We start from the raw sequence: 16,163 nt of genomic DNA, 5'->3' as shown, positions 1-16,163 counted from the left end.
AGGTGCTGTCATAAGTGTGAGAATGGGGGCTGGGGAGGTGGCCCGGTGATTGGAGCACTTGCTTTTCTTGCTGGATTCAGTTCTCAGCATCCACGTGATGGCTCACAACCAGAACTGCAGATCTAAGGGATACAGCACTCTTCGGACCTTGGGCACCTGGTACGCATGTGGTACACAAATTTACATGTGAGCAAATCACTCATCCGTACGCACAAAAAAATTAAAAATCCAAGAATAAATTATTCAGGCAAGCCATGCAGCTACCTTTTGGGGTGGGTTTCCCCCTCATTTATTTATCATGTAGGGGTACACATGCTGTTGTACATCTATGGAGTTAAGAGGACAGCTTAATGGGAGTTGGTTCTCTTTCTATCAGGTGACTCGGGATCAAATTGTCATTGGATTTGGTGGCAAGCACCTTTACCAGAATGAGCTATCTTTGTTTATAAATGATGAATTCTAACCCTATAAATTACTGTGTCCCTGAAGCCTTGATCTCAGAAAAGTAATTTTTTTGTTTGAGATGGGTTGTAACTGAACTTAGCTACTGAGTTTTTCCACCCTTTCATCCCCCTAACACAGACGAGAGGAAAACAGGACAGAGGGGAGGGGTGTCAATGTTATCATTAGACACTTCCTACTAATTAGGGATGCCGAGTTCCTTGGGGCAAGTTTGATCTTTGCCATCAGGATAGCTAATTTGTTCCATCTGTGTACATAACTTCTTAACAAACTGTGACCCTCGCTAGCATTTATATACTCTTGAGAAGTCCCCAAAATTCCAAATTTCATGTAACTGCAGAAACTCTCTGCAGATGGTAAAACCAAACCCCTTGAGGAAAATAATAGCAGCTGTGGACAATCTATATCCCATGTCTTCCATTAAAGTGAAAACACATTTTCATGTTTCTATGTTCAAAGAAACCAAAATGTTCCCTTCAGGGTTTCTTTGTGTAGCTCTGACTGTCCTGTAACTCATTATTGACGTGGCTGGCCTCCATTGTCTCGAACTCGGAGATCCAGCTGCCTCTGTCTCTGCTTCCGACTGCTAGGACTAAAGGCCAGGGCTACCACACCTGGCCTGATTTTTTTTAAAAGGTGTACTTATCCTACGTGTATAAATGTTTTGCTCATAGGTATATCTGCATCATACGTATACCTGGTACCCATGTGAGTCAGAAGAGAGTATCACATAGCCTGAGATTGGTATTACAGATCATTGCGATCCACCCTGCAAGGGCTGGGAATTGAATTCAGTCCTCTGCAAGAGCAAAGTGTGCCTAAGTAGACCAGGCTCTGAGATCTATCGCCCTGCTAGAACGGTTACTCCTAAAAGGAGACTGAAAGTTGAGATGAAGGGCCAGGGAAGAGTTCCTTTGAAACAGTTTCAAAACCTTGTAATCATAGTTCTGATCTGCAATTTGTCTGGCTTTACATTAATTTGTATGAACATGGTTCCTGCAGGACGTAGCCTGCCCAGTGAAAACCACGCACTGTAACTTAGACCTGAATTCCCTGAAGGAAGGAAAAGTGGACGAAAGCACTAACTGCTAGAGGTACAAGATTATTCCAGAGCAATGGTTCCCAGATGTAAGGTGTGACGCCCTTCAGGGGAGGGGAGTTACCTAAGACCCCTGGGAAACACATGGTTCATAACAGCAAAGTTGTAAAGTAGCAACGAAAAGGGTTTTGTGGTTGGCTATAGTTGAAGCGATTTAAATTTATCCCCATTGCACTTACAAATGAGTGAGTCTCAGATTGATTATTTTATTTGACTTTGACAATTATTGGGGGGGGTAACCCCTAGTCTACTTTTCTAACTGCTGGCCTGACTACCTCCCCATCAGTGTATCACAAATACTTGCCACTTCTCCTGGCCATGTGCTCATGGTCCATCTCCTTCCCTATCACCCCCACCTCCATCTCCCACCCCTGTCCTCTTTTTCTCCTCTGCAACCTCCAGTCAGGTAACTGAAACTCCACCCACCTCTAATCCCTCCGGTAATTGGCTGAGCCATTTTTTATTTAACCAATAGTTTTAAATCAAGGAACTAGGTTTGCACAGCAAAGGCTGGTTAACTCGAGCATTCACTCCTTAGCAACTAGACCTTCAGAATTTAGCATCACAATTCATAGCAACGGACCAAACCTCATCAGTTGGGGAACACCAGAAAAAGTACTCGAGGAACAGTATTGAAGGGTCTCGGCATTAGGAAAAGCGAGAACCGCCGTTTTAGAGAGTCCTCTGACAGAATTAACTCAGAGAGTGTAGTGTATAGCAGTGAGAGACATTCTGAACTGGGCTGTGTCCAGAGCAACTTCAATCTGAAGGCCGAAGGCAGATCACAGAACCTGGTCAGATAAGAAAACAGCAAAGATTCTCCACACTCTGGCTTTGTTGAGGGCTTGAATGTCCTCCCCACAATACTGGTTGTATTGTGCCCATCCCCACAATACAACCAGTGTTAGAAAGACGTACTTATGTTGGGTTGGTTTGTTTGGTTTTTGGTTATCTTTTTGATTCAGAATCTCTCTGTAACCATGGGTGGTGTGGAACTCACCATGTAGATCAGGTTGGATTTGAACTCACAGAGGTCTGCCTGCCTCAGCCTTCCACGTGCTGGGCTTAAAGGTGTGTGCAGCAACACCTGCTTATGTGTATGGATTTCAGTGGGCACTTGAAATCTTGAGGCAACCATGCTGGTGTAAATTAACATGAAGCCAACATGGCTACAAGATAGACCTCTGAAGATCTCATGGTGTGGTTGAGGAAAAAAATCTTTAGAAAATGTGGAAAATGTTTGTGTCGCAATGGACTTGATGAAAGTTTCAAGACTTTTAGAAGGATTTGAGTGTGCGTGGGCGCCCATGTGCGTGTTTTTTGCCTACTTATGCCTACATGTCTTGCCACAGTTACTGGGTATTAAACAAACGGTTGAGTAATTTCTATTGCTTGCTAAATAGCTTTATTTTGGACTGGTGAGGTGGCTCAGCGGCTAAGGATTTTGCTCTCAGTCCTGACCATTTGATTTTCATACCCATGACCCACATGGTGGAAGAGAGAGAACTGACTTTTGCAAGTTGCCCCGTCTTCCACGTACGTGCACATCCATATACACACGTCTCGAAAATCCAAACCTACGGGTTTCTGGGATCGCTCTGCTGTTAAAAGCACATACTGCTTTTGTAGAGGACCAGGCACCCACGTCCAGCTGAGTAACAATGGTTTGTAAGTTTTGGGGAGGAAGGCAGGAAACAGTGTCCTCTTCTGGCTTTCTGGGGCACTACACTTACTTACATGATGCATATTTATGTGCGCAAGCAAGCACACACACACACACACACACACACACATTAAATGAGCATTTAAAACTATTGATTCGGCCCCTTTGTACTTGATTTATTTCTCTTTCTGTGTTCCTGCCTTCATGCTTTTTATAGAATAACTTCTTGGACTGAGTAGGGGTTAGCTATGTTGAATTTGCCCTAGTGTCACGTTTGAAAAGCTTTTCTTTTCCAAGATTACAAAGAAGGTGGGAGTACGGGAGCTGAAGGTGAATAATGGTCAGTAGAATTAATTCACGCGGAAAATCCCCAAACTCAGGACTATGCAAATGATCTCGAAGGGAAGTCCACTGAAGGTAAGGACTGCCTTGCAGATCCCGGGAACTGTAGCCTAGAAGGCCCACCGCAGTTTCTGACCCGCTCTAAAAAGGCGCCGTTTAACACAATCTTCCACAGAAAGCAGGGAAAGCTTCGTTGTTGGAAGAGTTTTGGCTTCAGGTACGCTAAGAACGATGTTCTAGTCTTTCAAAGTTGGAGTCAATCCAGTTTCCTTACTCCATGACACTTCCGCCCTGGGACGGCAAGGAGGGATTCTGAAAATTCTGGGAAATGTAGTTCACGACCCTCCCGTTCCCGAGATAATAGGATAACTTCCGCTGCAGGAGGCTAAGAGGCCACCCTACGTCCTGTTGGGATATGTGGGAAATGTAGTTTGTGCGATAATAACGTCCTCTGCAGATTAAGTGTCCGCCCTTCTCCCTTCTGGAATTCTGGGAAGTGTAGTCCCGGATGCCTATGCGGGAAGAGTCACTTCCGCCCCAGGTGTGCGAGGCCTTGTCCTGTTCCTTTTCTGACCCCTCCCGAGTCTGCGTGATCCTTTTCTTGTTGTCCTGTGCAATCCACCAGGCGTGAATCCCGGGCAATGAAATCTGCCCCAGAAAGGCAGAACGCGACCTTACTTTAAAAGAGCCTTGCCCGAGTGTGCTGCGTTTGCACACTCTGACTCAGGCCTGGCCAGGGACCGTCAGTCGCCTGGATGGAGGGTCTCCTGGGCGCCGTGCACCCCCCAGCCGCCTCCCTAGCCCGGGTCAGCGATGCCATCCCCCAGCAGTGGAGTTCAGATCTCAAAACAGTGGGCAGGAGATGTGACATTTGCGGTCACCACTTTCCAAATTTTAGAGAAGCTGGAAGCTCTAGTGACCCGCGGGTCGCCTCAGAGTTCCTGCAGTAAGGCGTCTTGACCCGGCCTGTCCCCATTATCAGAATCCGTAATGACTTGTCTCGCTGTTGTTGAGACAGTCGTTCCCAGCTGTTGTGTGCAAGGTGCATTATGCCTATGGGGGCGGGGAGCGGTGTTTGCTGAAGTCCGATTTCTTCCAGAATCTTGTCTTCTTAGTCCTTCATTTGAAAAGTGCTGCAGGGGAAAAGGGGGCAGCAGAGAACGCGGTGGCGGTGGTGCAGTGGTTTGAAAAGAAACGTCCCCGTAGGCTCTGGCCTTTGGATGCCAGGTCCTCAGCTTTAGACGGCAGGGTGCAGTTACTGGAGGTTTAGGTGGTGTGGCCTTGCGGGAGGAAGTACGTCATGGGGCGGGGGCGGGCTCCTGGGCGCTCGCTCTGCTTTGTGGGAGCTTTCAGCTGCTTTGTTCAGGTGACGAGCCTGCCACTTGCCCTGCTGTCTCTGGCATTATGGAACTGAAAGCCAAAAATAAACGCTTTCCTTCACAAGGTGCCTTATTCATGGTACTTTATCACAACAACCGAAAAGTTACTAATACTCGTGAGACCTTAGCATCCTCTGTCGACCTCTGCTCTGAGGAATGAGGTTCTCTTTACACATTGGCAGGTTCAGTTATGAAGCTGCCCCTATATTTTTTGAATAGATTCTGGAAGGGATGGAGAGATGCTTGGACATAAACAATAAGGATGTAATATAATCATTTAATACTAAATGCTGTAAAGGTTTTATACAAATTAATAAAGATAACTCTTCCAAGAGCTTTATTGGATGTGGAGTCAACTTACTTTTTTATCACATCTATTTAAGGAAAAAGTAAAGTAAAAAAAAAAAAATTTAACATAGGTTAGAAATGTACTGAATGTACCAAAAACCAGAAAATTATCATTACATCCCGTGTTCTTAGGTAATTATATTTTGTCTTTATTTACTTGGATACACTCCAGAGTCATTCCTACAGTCGTATCTGCACCAGGCACCCTGAAATGGCTCAGTCTGCAAAGGCACTTGCCACCAAGCTTGGTGCCCTGAGTTTGGTCCTCAGGAGGAAAGAAGAGAATTGCTGTAGATACACGTACCCACAAATAAATAGGTGTTTTTTCTTTTTCTTTTTAAGTGGACTTGGAGATGGAGAGATGGTCAGCCATCACACTGTTTCTGCTCTTTCAAAGGCCCCAGGTTCGGGTCTCAGAACCCACAGGTAACTCGTGACTTCCTGTAACTACACCAGTTCCCAGGGATCCACTGGTTTCTGAGGATACTGTAGGCCTGTGGTGCAGATAAACAAGCAGGCAGACACATAATAATGAATAAAAATTAAAATATAAAGTACAATGTTGAAGTCCTCAACCCGAATATTAAAACAGACAAACACAAAATCAAACTTGTGCCCAGCCCTAGGTTTAATCCCTAACCCTGTGTGAAAGAAAAAGCATAAAATGTATATCTTTCTAGAGATTTTATTATCTATAGCAGAGCATATGCAACCCCCTCATAAGGCGCCTGGATTTCGCACGCAGCTTTACAGTGGTAGTGTTAAACATGCTATGGGGCCATAGAGATGGCTCAGCAGGTAAAGGCGCCTGCTGCCAAGCCTGATGTCCCAAGTTCAATCCCTAAGACCCACATGATGGAAGGAGAGACCCATCTCCCACAGTTGCCCTCTGACTTCCGTACACATGCTGTACTGTGCATATGGCCACTTAGTAAGTAAATAAAATTTAATTTTAGGAGGGTAGCAGCGCATGCCTTCAATCCCAGCATCCAGGAGGCAGAGGCAGGTGGATCTCTGAGTTCAGGGTCAGCCTGGTCTACAGAGAAAGTTCCAGGACAGCCAGGGACACACAGAGAAACCCTGTCTTGAGAAAATAGAACAAAAATACTTTTTCCGATTTTAACAAACTAAAATAAACACTGTGGAAAAATTAGAAATGCGTGTTACAGCCCGAGATCAGCGGCCAAGAACAAACAGAAATTCTGGAGCCAGAGAAGCTAAGAGATAAAATGAATGAAATGGGACAAATAAATAATAATGGCCTAAGTGAAAGCAGTCAGGGAGTGAGAGGAATAAAGTCAGGGAGGCACATGAACAAGAACTCAAGGGTGGGCTGAAAGTCATCCACACCAGCAGTTACTGCGTGCAATGGTTATAATACTCTGACCAGAAGCAGCGCAGAGGAGAAAGAATTTATTCCAACTTAGAGTTCCAGGTCTTAGTCTGTCACTGTGGGGAAGTCAGGGCAGGAACTTGAAGCAGCTGACCCCTCACACCCAGAAGGGAGCAGAGAGAAATTTATGCATGCATGCTTGCTTGCTAGTCTGTGTTCAGCTTAGTTACTCCACGTTTGTCCAGCTCAGAACCCCTTGCCTGGGAGTGCTGCTTCCTACAGTGGGCTGGGTTTTCCCGTACCACTGAGTTAAGCCAGTTTTTCATAGCTAATGCCCATATGCTAAGAGGGATGATTTGTTTTATTGAGATTGTGTTTCCAGGTGATTCTAGTTGATAATTAAAGCCATCCATCACACTAATGAATCAAATGCACAGGTTAAAAAGATCACAGATGCGCAGTAGTCATGGTGGCGTACACCTATCCTTCCCGGTACTTGGAATAGACAGGCAGACCTCTGTGAATTCCAAACCAGCTTGGCCGGTCTACATGGTGAGTTCTAGGTCAGCCATGGTGAGATCTTGTCTGAACACTAAAGAAAATCCAACCAACCAACCAATATATCAATATATATTATGTATAGTATTGTGTATGTGTGTGTGTTTGTGTGTGTTGCACACTCTGGAACCCGTTCACTCTACCATCTGCACACACGGACAGCTCAAACACAGCTTCTCTGCTCGTAAGCCACTTGTGTCAGGTATTTGGTTGTAGTAGACAGAGCAGAACCATCACAAAGGCGGAGCCAGGAGACTCCAAGACTCTTGTCAGCTATGGCTGCCTCTGCACCTGGGTCAGCTTTGCCTGCTCAACATAACGATCCCAAATGCATAATCACAGAATATCACATGAAGGGCAACAGACAGACCAGAGGGATCTCAGCACTGTTCTTAGTGAACAACACGACACTGGAAGCAGTACAGTTACAATGACCAACGCGGTGCTGCTAACCCCCTGGACCTCATTCACACTTCTAGAACATTCCACCAAGAAACTGCCAACTTTACATTCTCTTCAGGTTCATTGTCCTGGGCCAAGTTTGCTGACGTCTCCGAACTGTCTTCCATCCACGCTGCACATTTTAGGGAATAGGAACTGTCTGGAGTTCCCATCATGCCTCTTGCCTTGTGCAGGGATGGGCGGAGAGGAATTAGCATCACCGGTTTGTCCTGGGTGTGCCCTTTGACTGCCTGTCTACTCAAAAATATTCAACTTCTTTGAAAATGGTTGTGAAAGAAGCAATCCTCTCTCCCTGCCCCCAGGCAGTTTTGGTAGGATGCTAGGGAATGTAGCTTTTTTAGAATGTCAAAAAGGTGATGTGAATGTATGGATTTGTAACGACTAACCTAAATAAATACACTGTGCAGAGACAAATGAAGCCTGGTGTGTGTTAACTTGAGTGGCAACAAGAGTGTTCAACTGCAGGTTGGATGTTTATTATGCACAGCTCCTAGTCTTTGACACTTTTAGTACATGTCCGGTTTCTCCTTCCAAAGCAGACTCTGTATTTGTGTGTGCACATTTGTGTAGTGCATGCATTTGTATTTTGGGGACACACACCCATGAGAGCGCAGAGACAGGAGCAGGAGGAGGACATCGGGTGTCCTTCTCTATCACTGCTAAATCCTCTTGAGACAGTCTCTCACTAGGGGAGCTAGGCTAGTGTCCAGAAAGCCCCAGCAGTCTTCCTGTCTGCACCTCCCACAGGCGTACAGTCAGGGAGTTCTTTTTACGTGGGTACGAAGGATTAAGCTCAGGTACTCGTGCTCAGGTAGCAAGCCCTCTCTTAACTACTGAGCGTCTCCCAGCCACTTAGATATTGTTACTCTAGCAGTGCTGGAGCTAGAATTCAGTGTCTCTGTTACTAAGCTGCATCCTCAACCCCTCACTGGTGGGTTCTGTATATTGGCTCTAGCATTGAATATTGTGTGACACTATTCCTGGAGAGACATGACCAGTTATCTACTAATCCCAGGTAAGAAACCAGTGACAACGCAAACAGTCCAAGATGGTGAACCAGTGAGTTTTATTGGGGTTAGTCACAGGAGTATGACTTACAGTAGGAACGGAAATTTAGTCAGTCACATCACCAAAGCCTGCCCCAGCATGGGTGACAGCTCACAAAGCTGGGAACCTGGAGCACCTGGCACAGCATGGAGGTAGACCAACAGGTTAGAGAGTGTCCTTTTCAGGTTATAACTTCAATTTTTTTTTGAAGTCTACTTTTAATGATGGTTCTCCTTTAACCTCCCTTGTACCCATCATCCACTAGAGGTAGTGAGAAGGAAAGGATACAGGAGAAGTGGACCTGTTTAGAAAGGTTCTTTGGAGCATCTCCCATCTGTGTTGTCTGGAAATCAGCAGTTCAGTTCACAGGTCAGCAGCGGCAGCTGCATCTGCTCACAAGTACCTCACGGAGACACCAGCAGTCCGGTTCGGTAGAGTCAGGATAGCAAACACAAATCAGCAGTGGTGACATGACCTAGCAGAGGCAGCCAGGCCTCAGCCTCCATTCTAGTCAGCAGGAGGGACCAAGAAGGCCGCCAGGAGGAATTCTCAGTTGTGTCTCAGGGAAGCGAGGATCAGCCAAGACCCACAAGCGTTGCACAGCTAGCTCTGTAAACAAGCCAAGCTCAGCCTTGGTCACTGGTCAGCAAGTCCTATTTATATTCCTTCAAACATCATGTATTCTCCACGGTCTGTCTCAGCTGATATCGTTCTGCCAATCAGCCAGAGTCTGGAAGCCGCAAGAAACTGTCGCACACCATCAGAGGTCGTTTGGTTCACTTCTCTCTGGAGTCCTGACAAATGTAGCTCAACTATGCAAAGTAAGGTGGACCAATACGTGCGTGTCCTTAGTGGAGAATCCTTTATCACGTGTCCTTTCACATGCTTGCTTTAGCAGAACATCTTCTTTCCTGTGTCTGCTTCAGCTAAATGTTCCTTCACATGTCTGCCTTAGTCTTTCACCTGTGTCCACTTCAAACACACTCCTTCATGTGTTTGCCCCAGCAAAACACCTTCTAGCCGGACTAACTTTCCAAAAAAGTCTTTAAAAAAAAAAAAAAAAAAAAGTTTAATGTTTATGAGTACACTGTTGCTGTTTCCAGACACACCAACAGAGGGCACCAGATCTCATTACAGATGGTTGTGAGCCATCATGTGGTTACTGGGAATTGAACTCAGGACCTCTGGAAGAGTAATCAGTACTCTTCACCACCGAGCCATCTCTCCAGCCCTCTAAAGAACTCTTTAAGTTTCCATTTTACCAGGTGGTTCAGTAGGTCTGAAGTCTGGTCAGATTGGTCTCTGCTTCTGGGACCTCAGATGTGATGTAAGCTGATGTGAGCCTCTTCTATTCATTACTGCTTATAACAGTCTACGAAGGTCTAGTGAATCTGTTCAGTTTCAGGAATTTCCTGACACTTTTGAGTTGTGTTGGGTGGTAAAACCATGCCAGGAAGTTTGGTAAGGTTGAGACCTAGAGACCCAGTGGACACACACCTGAGACTTAGGTGACACTCTGCACCCTACCAGATTCCTGACCTAGAACATGTGCCATGCCCCTCACATAAAAGAAATGTGTCCTATGGTCACATAGGCCCAAAACTGAGTTCTCCATGCTAATGAGGTACCTAGAGTCCTGGAGGGCTTAGCCAATAAGCTTCATTTCCCAGACATTCCTCCCTGCAAAAGGTATTTAATCTCAGGCCTACCCTGAAAAGTAGGTTTAGCACATCATGCACCATTTTCTGCCATGAACAACCAATACACTGTTTAGAACCATGGACTGTCTCTTTCATCAAGATCTCCGCGGGGAGCCATGGGGAAGGCATTTTACCACAGAGCCTCAGCTTAGTTCTCCAGTAAAAGGCCTCTCTGTGATCCCAGACACAGTGGCCATCTAACCTGCCTCCACCAAGCTAAGGACAACCACTGCTGGGACAAGCCAGACCCAGTAGCACCTGGATGTCCAAGAGTACGAGAACCCCATAATCCTGGCCTCATCACAGGCCCGGGGACCCCGAACCAACTTCTGCGTTCCCACATCTCATGCCCAGCAGTGGGGCAGACTGGGACCAACTGTTGTTTACTTCCTAAATTTTAGTAAGCTTCTCTGAAGGACGAAACGCTTTACCTCTCCTTAGAGCATCCTTTGTGTAAGGAGGATCTCTGCAGGGTGGGATGTTTTATCTCGGAAGATATTGCTACATAACACTGAGCCACGCCCCCAGCCCCACTGAGCCACGCCCCCAGCCCCACTGAGCCACGCCCCCAGCCCCTCACTGGGGGATTCTAGGCAGGGGCTCTACCACTGAGCCACGCCCCCAGCCCCTCACTGGGGGATTCTAGGCAGAGGCTCTACCACTGAGCCACACCCCCAGCCCCTCACTGGGGGATTCTAGGCAGAGGCTCTACCACTGAGCCACACCACAGCCCCTCACTGGGGGATTCAGGACACAGGCCCTTCCATGCAGGGGAAGTTCTGCAGTGCAGAGGAGAATCCACTTCTCCAGGGCAGAGGGGAGGAGAGCAGGGCAGAGGGGAGGAGAGCAGGGCAGAGGGGAGGAGAGCAGGGCAGAGGGGAGGAGAGAAGGGCAGAGGAGAGGAGAGAAGGGCAGAGGAGAGGAGAGAAGGGCAGAGGAGAGGAGGGCAGAGGAGAGGAGGGCAGAGGAGAGGAGGGCAGAGGAGAGGAGAGGAGAGCAGGGCAGAGGAGAGGGGAGGGGAGCAGGGCAGACCAGTGCAGTGGCAGAGCTCTCCCTCCATAGTCAAAGTAAAGATGCTCAGAAACTCCTCCGGAGCTGGTGCAGGTTTGACTAGGTCTGCAGCGTGTACATTTAGATTTCCTCATAGCAAACCACTATGCAAAGTGTTGGCAGTGTGAGAGGAAGTGAGAACAACCAGGTCTGAGCAGGGGAACTACAGAAGAAATAGTCACGATGAGCAAGGCCCAGTGAAATGGCTCAGCAGGTAAAGGAGCTTGCCGCCAAGGATAATGACTGAGTCTAATCTATGGGACACATACCATAGGAGAGAAACTGAGTCCCAACGTTTGCTCTTTTACCCCCACAAATGCTCCCTGACACACACACACACACACACACACACACACACACACAGCAATAAATAATGACATTGAAAAGAGAGAAATAGTAAGAAAATGGAAAGAGTTTTTTTTTTTTTAACTACTAAATTGATTTAATCAGTGAGCTCCCGGTTGAGTGAGATTATGTGTCATAAGGTGGGAGGGGCCTGGTCGATGGCTCAGCACCGGAAACCACTTGTCGCACGGCCCTGACGACCTGAGTTCAACCCTTGGGATCTGTGTACGAAGCCGGATGTGGTGGTGCCCATCTGAGATCCCAGCATTCCTGTGGTGAGAGGATAGGAGGGTACAGAAGCAGCTGGAATCTAGCGGGCGAGCTGGCCTGAGGGACGAGTATGGCGGAAGCAGTAAGAGAGACTGTGTGCTGCTCCGTTATGCAAGGCCGATGGCCGAAACCAGCTCCCAAAAGACCCCCACATACCTACTGTGCCATGCACTTCCAGGAGACACACCTACGTGTGTGCACAAAATGATAGTCATAATTCTTTTCTAAGAGACAGAGAAGAGAGACACGGTGGTGTCAACCTCAGGCCTCCAGATGCTCGTATGCAGGTGTGGACATGTATCTTAGTTAGGGTTTTACTGCTCTGGACAGACGCCATGTTAAAAAGAACATTGCACTGGGTTGGATTACAGGTTTAGAAGTTCAGCCAATTACCAAGGCAGGAAGATGGCAGCCCTGGCAGGCATTGGTGCAGGAGGAGCTGAGAGTTCTACATCTTCATCTGAAGGCTGCTAGAACAAGACTGGTTTCCAGGCAGCTAGGGTGAGGATCTTAAAGCCCACACCCAGTGACACACCTACTCCAACAAGGCCACACCAACTGTTTTGGTAAAATGTTTTAAAAATGCATCTTCTGGTACTGGGCCTGCACAGTCTTACTCTGCAGGAGCCACTGCAGTGTGAAGCTGTGTGCCCGGGCTCTTCCTCTACCACACGGCACATCCCAGTTCCACAGCGGGCTTTGGGCTCTGTGTCCCGCCACTACACTCTCTTTTGAGTTCAGTTAAGTCACCACATCAAAGATCACACCAAAATGCTCCGACTGGTATGATGTAATTTGCCCGCCTAGATAAGTCAGATCATCCTGTTCAATTCCATCCCTTATACAATATTCACGACAACCTGTGTCCATATAGAGATGTGCAGAGAAACATCCGCGTCTGCCTGCATGTTGCTTCTCTTCCTTCAGCCTCTCTCTCCTTTATAAAACCTTTGTCCCCTCCCCACTCTCTACTGTCCAATCATGTGTCACCTTGACATCACCCTACAATACGCCAACAGGGCCATGCCTGTTAATAGTGCCACTCTCTGGGCTGAGCATATACAAATCATCACAATACACCATCCACACGTGTATGTGCATCCACACATACGCAACACACACACACACACACACACACACACACACACACATTTCCTTTTCCTGTTTGTCCCTTTTGGTGGTTGGATCTAGCCAAGTAGAGGGCAGACAGAAGCAAGAACTTCAACCCGAGAAGCTTTGAGTCCCACACAGCTTCTCCCTTCATGTCTCCCCAGTCCATGTTTTCTGTAGTTACAGCCTGTGTGTGTTTCCCATCACAGGAGATGGTGACCTTCGGGGACGTGGCTGTGGTCTTCAGCGAGGAGGAGCTGGAGCTGCTGGACGCTGCGCAGAGGAAGCTGTACCGAGAGGTGATGCTGGAGAACTTCAGGATGCTGCTGTCAGTGGGTGAGGACCAGAAGCCTGGGGACACCTGAAGTTACTATCTGTGCTGGACTCTCTGACTGGAAGCACAGAAGGTTTCTCGTGGCTCCTTCCAGGCAAAAGTCTGTCTGGGAAGAGGAACCTCACTTGCAAAAATGCTGTGTGCAAGCCTGGGTGTCATATTCTCGATTAGTTATTGCTATGAAAAGATCCAACCCATGGTGGGCAGTGCCACCCCTGAGCCACTCCTGTCAGTTGCATAAGGAATCAAGCTGAGCAAGTCATAAGGAACAAGCCAGTAAGTAGCACCCTGCATGGCCTCTGCTTCAGTTCTTGCCTTCAGGTTCCTGCCTTGAGGTTCCTGTCGTGAGTTCTTGCCCCCGGCTTCCCTGCATGATGCTCTATAAGCTGGAAGATGAAATAAACCCTTTCCTCCCCAAGTAGTTATGGCATTTGTTATGGCAAACAGAGGCAAACTAGGACAGTGGGCACATTGAGCCCATCAGCATTGGTTTATGGAAACCCATTTAGCATGTGGCCCCAGCTTGCTTTGTTTTATAGGGCATATAGCAGTGACTATGTATTAATTTGATTATCTTGGAATTATTTTTAAAACTATATTTAGTCTGTGTTGAAGTTAGGGTGCTGGCTTATAAGTTCAGAGGTTCAGTCCAGTATCATTCAGGTGGGAGTGTGGCAGCATCCAGGCAGGCCTGGTGCTGGAGGAGCTGAGAGCTCAGCATCTTGTACTGAAGGCACAGAGGAGACTGGCATCCTCAGGCAGCCAGGAAGGAGCTCTTCAAGCCCGCCCCCACAGTGACACACTTCCTCCAACAAGGCCACACCTACTCCAAGGCCACACCTCCTAATAGTGCCACTCTCTGGGCCAAACATATTCAAACCACCACTCTGTGTGTGTGTGTGTGTGTGTGTGTGTGTGTGTGTAGCCTTGAATGTGTGCCGTGTGAATGCAGGTACCCACAAAGACCAGAAAGGGCATCAGATTTCCTAGAACTGGCTGGAGTTATAGATATTTGTGAACTGTCATGTGGTTCTGGAAATCAAACCCTGGGTCCTCCGGAGGAGCAGCCAGTGCTCTTAATGGCTGAACTATCTCTCTAGCTCTGGAGCTCTTTTTCTTTCTCTCTTCTCCCTCCCTCCCTTCCTCTTCCCCTCTCTTCTTTCCTCCCTCCCCCTTTCCTTCCTTCCTTCTTTTCTTTTTTTCTTTTTCTTTCTGTTTGCTTGTTTTTGTTTTTTGGAGTTAGGGTCTCATATTTCCCAGGCTAGACTGTGCCCAGGCTAGACTGTCAAGACTTACTGTACAGCTGAAGGTGACCTTGAACCTTTGATCTGCCTCTCTCTCCCTCCCAAATGCTGCTACAACAGACATACGCCTCCATACCCAGCCCCTTAAAAAAAAAAAAAATCCAATTTTGACAAGGTAGATATTGTCAAACTTTTGCTTTTTTTTTTTTTTTTTTTTTTTTTTGTTATATAGCACATCAGCCCTTCACACCGGGCCTGGAGTGAGGGACTGATAGCCCGACTGCAGAAGGAAGAGGAGCTTCGGATAGTGGAGGCGGAAGCCCAGGCGGGTGGGCTCTCAAGTGAGAATGGTGGTACATCAGGCAGACCAGGATGTCATCTCCCGCCTTAATGCTTCCTGCTCCCCATTTTCTAAATAGTATAATGGGGTTTAAAGTGTTGAAGCAGGCTGGTCAGATGGCTCTGGAGTTGCTTGGCACCAAACCTGAGGACATGTGATACTTTTCCTAAAGCCCACTCGGTGGATGGAAGAAGCCAACTGACTCCCCCAAGTTGTCCTCTGATCTCCACTGACATGCTGTGGCTTGAGTACACACACACACACACACATTCACTCTCACACACACAGGCAGGCACATGCACACACATTCACACACGTGTACACACACATGCATGTACACACATATACAGACACTCACACACATGTACACACACATGCATGTACACACATATACAGACACTCACACATGCACACACAGAGAGAAGACAAAAGACACTTTTCCATGTTGGGAATATCCCTTATTTTTGGTCACTAGATCACCCAACAACGTGTGGAAAAGTCACAGTGACATGCGTAAAGTTCACTAGATCTTTTGGACGAGGCCATATTTGATATCCAGAACTTATTAGAAAACCCAGAACTTAAGGTACCCAGAGAGCGTGGGAAATGCGGCTGTCTCTCAGTAAGATGTTCACTGTGCGTTTGTCTGGATTCTCCCCCTCATAGGAAGGGGTGGACATGCTGTGGAGAACGCCAAAGACGTGCAATTAAACCACCTTTGTTCCAAGCAGCTCTCCTTTCAGACCTGGCCATTGGGTGCAGGCACCTTACCCAGGGGTCAAGCATTCATAAAAAGATGTCAAGAGTCTAACAGTGGACCTCAGAGCCAAGGAGGGTCTCCCTGCCTGGCACGGGCAGGAACGCCCATTCAGATTTCTGAAGATGGGAATTATGTGTTACCTCCTGTACATGAAGACTCTGCTTCCATGAAAAAGCAAGAGTTTCCTTCGCTGAGGTCCCAGCAATCTTGGGGAAAACCATATCCCAGCAGGCCATGTAATTGCCAGTGGAGAGGTCATCAGACATTCATAAGAAATCACATCTGTAGGTGTGACAGCGTCCACTGGTTCTTCAACC

Source organism: Micromys minutus (assembly GCF_963924665.1).
Source record: "Micromys minutus genome assembly, chromosome: 32".
In the NCBI taxonomy this organism is placed as follows: Eukaryota; Metazoa; Chordata; class Mammalia; order Rodentia; family Muridae; genus Micromys; species Micromys minutus.
Note: the sequence above shows the minus strand (reverse complement) of the source record.